The sequence below is a fragment of the Nestor notabilis genome, unplaced genomic scaffold, assembly GCF_000696875.1.
Source record: "Nestor notabilis isolate BGI_N333 unplaced genomic scaffold, ASM69687v1 scaffold19641, whole genome shotgun sequence".
Lineage (NCBI taxonomy): Eukaryota > Metazoa > Chordata > Aves > Psittaciformes > Psittacidae > Nestor > Nestor notabilis.
The window spans coordinates 43,928-49,609 of NW_009914479.1; the positions used below are offsets into that span (position 1 = coordinate 43,928).

Sequence of the window (5,682 nt, forward strand, 5' to 3'; positions counted from 1 at the left end):
GGCATGTATGGTCAGATAGTTATAAAACTCCTGCCCAGCCCCAAACAAAATCCCTATAATGAGTCCTCTGTGTTAGCACAAGTCCTGGCTGGGCTGATGCTGTGAGTTGGGTGGGGAGGAAACTCATCCAGAAAACACCACCAAATCAACAAAATCTGAGCAAGGGTTTGCTTGCAGCACAGATGAGTGTAGTTTACTTTCTGCCATTGCGTGCCCTCCGCTTACAGCCTATCCCTGCCCCAGCAGTCTGAGATGCTGCCTTGCTGCCCACTCCAATGCAGCACTTTCCTCTGAATGTAAATCATGGTGCCTCTGCTGTACCAGAACTGGAAAACTTAACTCCCTTATTCCTTTGCAGTGAGCCTGGGGGAAGAGAGAGCCCGTGTGTGGATTGCCTTCCTCCTTGCCTTTTCTCCCAGCCACTTGGAGCGAGCTCTCATGTGCCAGAAGAGGGAAGAGGAGAGCTTCACTGAATTGGGACAGCACGAGTGAGGACAAAGTGCATTTGGCCAGTGGTCTGTGGTGGCTGGGGGTCCTCACCACCCCGTGGCGGAGACAACCAGCTCCTGCCAGGTAGATGCCCACAGGGAAGAAGACAAGTTCAGCTGAGCTGATGCATCTCGGCACCTGATACCAGATTCAGGTAAGGGCATGTTGCTTGGAGCTGGGTTTTACTTCCATGTTTTCTTCTCTGAACTCACAAACCAGCTCCAGAGTAGGTGAGAATCACCCCAAGAGCTGTTGTGTGCTGTGGGTCAGTGTGCTGATAAATCTGTGGGGTGTTGTCTGTGATGCTGCTGTGACTTTGGTAGTGGCCTCAAAATGAGGTTCTCACTTGGGTGTTCCCAGTGGCTCTGCTAAAGGAAGTGAGCATGTTTTTATCCATCACAGCATCCAGTGCGGGTTCAGATACAGTTTACTGGGACAGGAGCTCGTCTGAATTTTCTGTAAGACATCTGTGATTCATTTAAAGTGATCTATGGGCAGTCATTTCCAAAGACCCTGAGACAGTTAAAACATAAACCTCCTTGCAATTCAACTAGTTACTGCTCCTTATACCCTTAAAAAAACCCAGACAAACCAGCTTGCTTGTGTGTTCCTGAGTTTTTGTTGTAGTCAAGGAAATAAGCATGCAAACAGGATCTCCTGTATGTTGGTTCATCCTGCTTGGTAGTAATTTCATTCCTGAAGTTGTAACTGACTGCGAGTGGAAGTCTGGATTCCTTTTTGGTAGCAGAATTGGGAGTGAGTACCAGATTTGGGCTAAGGTTGGTGAAGTGCAGTCAGTGGTGTGTGGTATTGGAGCTGGTGCCTGGCCAGGGTGTTTGCAGTCTGGGTTTGTTAATGAGGGAGGAGCTGTAGGTAGGGATCAGCAGAAGTCCTCAGGGTAAGATCCTTGAATGTGTTGTCCATTTTGGGATTGAAATTTGGTTTTCTAGTAAACAATACTGTGGCAGCTGTGACGATGGAGGTGGGGACGCTGGCCAGTCTTGTACCAAGACCTCAGCAGCACCTTGATTTCCATGTGGGGAGCCATGTCTTCTGAAGCAGAAGCTCTGCTCGCTTCTGGCAGCACATGGCCGTCACTTCCTTCTGCAACTCGTCACCTCCTGGGCACGCAGGCATGCGTGCCAGCACCTGCCTGCAGCAGCCTGCAGCTCCTCCTGGGTGTCTTATGAGGCTTTGAGGTTTCCTTGGGTCGTGGCAATGCAATTGAAGCAGACCCAAAGCCGTACTCATTTTGGCTGTGCTTGGCAGGTGTATGCAGTGGTGTAACCCCGCGGCTTTGCTTTTGAGAGGCTTTAAGCATGTGGGATGACAGCCCCTCTCAGATCGCAGCTGCTGACTGTGCCCCCCAGATTATACCAGGATGGGGAGTTGGCACATAGCTAATAGTCTGCATGGTTTGAAGCGTGCTAAGGTGCCGTTTGATGCACTTAAATCCCCTCCCGATAGGGTTTATTCAACACTCTGCAGCTTGCTATAGCCTCTTCGCAAGCAGCCTGTTGCACCGCTTCATGTGGCCAGGTTTATTCCAGGGTGTGCGAGTGCACGAGTCACTGTTAAAACTGGAAATAGCTTTAGAAGTGAGAGCAGTCCTTTGCTGAGAAGTGGTGCTGACTGCAGGTGTAGCTCATGCAGGGGTCTCGCCTCTTAGCAGATGTCGTATAAGCATTTTCACTTGCATAGATGCTTAAGCATTTACTTCAAGCCTGTTCCACTAAAAGAGAAATTGCAGGCTTGTATCTTAGATGGCTGAAAACATAAAACCCTGTGTTAAAATGTGCTTTTAAAACAGAACAAGAAGCAGGAACAGCAGCTTGTTGAGTTTCGGCAGCAGATGTGGCTGAAATAAGTTTGTACCTTTACTAGTTTATTCCACAGCAGTAGTTTCAGTTTTATACACACCAGCGTGGCGTTTTAGTATGGGTGTCAAAAAAGTTGCCTCTATTTCTCCTTTTTCAATGACATTCTGCTTGCAATAGCATGCAGAACAAAAATAATTTGGTTTTGTGGGTTTGGGTGCAGATGGGCAGGGGAAACATTACAAGCCACGAGAGGTTACTGAAGCAAAAATGCAAATTTTATACGTTTTGCCCTGGAGATCTACCATGCTAAGGAGGGGTGCAGGCAGTTGAAATGGCTCTCCTTGGGGAGGTAACAGTTAAAATTTCATAACTCAACTGTATTTCACTGTATGCCTGCATCATGCTTGCCTTTAATTTGCTCTGACTGGTGGATGCAGCAAAAAAAGAGAAAGTTACCGAAACATATAGTCTGTATCCTCAGGTGGCTTGAGTAGATACTTTTCTACAACATGAAATGTTTAAAAATTGGGTTCTAGAATATCCCCAAATCTAGCTTAAGGTTGAGAACATGATGCTATGTTGTACTTCTGAAAAGAGGAGATTTTACTGAGATTTTAGTTTTCCAAAGCCCTTCTGCCAAGTGATGCTGAATCTACTTTGCAGCAAAATGGTCAAGTCAAGCAATGTAAGTATGATGCTAGCACAGCCTGGCAATATAAAACTTGTCTAAAACCAGAATAAAAGCATGTAAAGCTTTTGTACTTTCTTTGTAAGGAGGCAGAAAGGGCTTGGAGAGACTAAAAGTTCAGCAGCTCAGATGTGATGCTGGTAGTAGCATCACCACAGCTACTCCATTCAAAGGCTGGGAAAATGCTTTCTGGCCAAGGTCCCAACAGCAAAACCACTTTGTGAAGAGGGCTCAGAGGAGCCTCATCTGGAACCATGCTTGCAGTGAATTTCTGAGAGGTCATCTCGAGACATGCTCATATGCAACCGCCTGCAACCTTCTGCAGGACCGGGCCCATCAGCTGAGCCTTTGCTGTCTCAGTTCCAGTCCATAGCCAATTGCATTTTTGATGGATCAGATTCTGCATACTGATCTCGCATCCTGGTGGAGTTTAATGGAAGTTTGTCTTTGTTTCATTTAAATTGAGCAGTGGGGAGAGGAAGACCTTGGCAAGCAACCTGTGGAAAGAGCTGGGAGTACCTATGCCTTCTGCAGGTCTTGGCACAAAGGGAGCAAACCAGGCAGGATGATTGCTAATGGGTTTATAAGCAGGAGACATCATGTCAAGATTGGGGGTGACAGGGGACATGTGTGTTCGTTTCCCTCGGTCATGGCATGATCAGCACTGCCACTGGGCCATGGGAAACACTCAGTTCCTCTTCTGGGCAGTGAGCAGGGTTGCAACACCCAAGTTGAGTGGGCCAGAGGTTCCCATGCTCCTGGCCAGGCTGGTCCTGGTAGGTACCACCCCATGCGAGGCTGTGGGAGCTCAGCAGGTATTACTGGAAAAACACAGGACTTTTGGGGGAGGGTAATAACAGTAAATCTGATTTACGGATAACAATTTTGGCACCAAGTCTTGGATTTTTGATTCAGACACCTTCTTTCTGCTGCCAATACTTGAGGTCCCAGCTGGTGAATTAATTTCAGGGATGTTGTTCTCATTCAAAATGTGGATATTTTATTTCAGGTTTGCTGATGGCTAGGTAGAGTTCCATGCTGGTGGGCAGTAACATGCATTTTCATTAAGCATCTTCAAGCTTACTGTTTTGGGGATTGATTTTTACTTCCTTAAATTGGAAGCTGTCCGTATGACAGATGGTGGGGTTTTTCGACTCATTGTTTTTCAAAGGAACTAATTGTTAACTTTGTTTCCTAGTTGAATTTAAGTGTGCATGTCTTGGGGCATCTTTTGCTTATAGCCTAGTAAATTTATTTATTGCCGTTCTCACATTGTTCACATTTACTTACCATTCCTTTTCACAGCTGCTTCACCTTGTGTGTTTATCATGCAAAAAAACCCCAACCCTGTTTGCTGAGAAAATATGGAATTCATAGAAAAAATTGGGTGGCAAGCTGGAGAAAGTAATTTGAGTGGTGTATTAAAAAGAAAAAGTAAGTCTTCAGTCTTATATATGGAGAAGTGTAGCAGTTACAGACTGCGCCTATTTATAGGTAGCCTATTTATATCCAGGCAGAATGATGTGTATCATCAAACTCTCCAGAAAATAAATGTCTCAGTAGTTTTCATATAAACAATGTGTCATTTCCCTCAAGCAAATGCTATAACTTTATGGTGTCAAGCTACTCTGGAGTTAGAATATGCGCTCTTATATTAGATAATAAATACACCCATATCCAATGTATGAATTCAATTTATACATTCAATTGTATTATATATACAATATTCAAACTATCCGCATTATTTATTTTATTAAATAATTAAAATACCTATATTCAATATCTTTATTCCACTGAGGCTGTTACAAAGCTAAGCTCTATTCTGTTGCTTCTCCAGAGCACTTTGAAAATCACCTAGTCAAGCACAGCCTTGGGTTTGTACTCCAAAAAGCGGCAGGGTCGTGGTCAGAAGCCACGGCGGGGGCGGCCACCTGCCATCTCCATCCCTTTCACTGCCATCAACATTTTCTCTGCTTTCCAGTTTTCCTAAAATTGGACTTTTGCGCTGTTATAGCAGAAAGAGAAAACAAATGTGCACATTCCAGGCATAAGGTGCAAAACTGTCTCCTTTGCACCACTCTGGTGTTTCTGGCTGCAGAGGGGCTTTTGCAGAAGCAGATGCCAAAATATGTGTGGTCTTGCTGCTGTCTCCTGCTGTGTAAACCCTCCCATGTTACCAAGTCACTCTTCCTTTGGTTATTCTTCCTTTGGTTACAGAGTGTGGTCAAAGACATTCAGAATAAATTTCTCTTTGTAAATGTCTTGGAAAAAATGACCATTTAATTTGACACACAGTTTATTTTTTCCTTCAAGCTTGCAGAATATTTGTATTTTTAGCTGCATGTAAAGAACCTAATTTGAATTTTTTGGCCCCTTAACTAACTACCAAGAAACAAATGTCAGAAGTGGGGGAGTGAATTTGTCTTTGAGTTAAACTTCATGGAAGAAAGATGTGAGAAGGAGAAGATAGAGCTAGATTAGATGACACCATGAGACAGTTACTCAGACCTTGCTACTTTGAAAAACGAAGCTGTGATTAACATGTATTGAGCAAAATTCACAGGAACATTTGAAGTAAGAGATGTAGCTTGGAAAAATAAGGGAACAAAATACACTTTAATATTTCCATCCTTGCTTTGTTTTGATTGTGGAGTCAATAATGGGGAAAGATACACCCATTCCTGC

The 5,682-nt window shown here is 44.3% G+C and overlaps 1 protein-coding gene across 1 annotated transcript in view; it reads left to right on the forward strand.

Moving 5' to 3' along the window:
- The first annotated feature begins 566 nt into the window (after window positions 1-566).
- The window catches only part of LOC104412859 (USP6 N-terminal-like protein), a 30,880-nt gene continuing 25,764 nt past the window's right edge, over window positions 567-5,682 (forward strand). The window contains exon 1 of the mRNA XM_010023685.1: window positions 567-643. The gene's annotated coding sequence lies outside the window, so the exon portion shown is untranslated. The remainder of the gene's footprint in view (window positions 644-5,682) is intronic.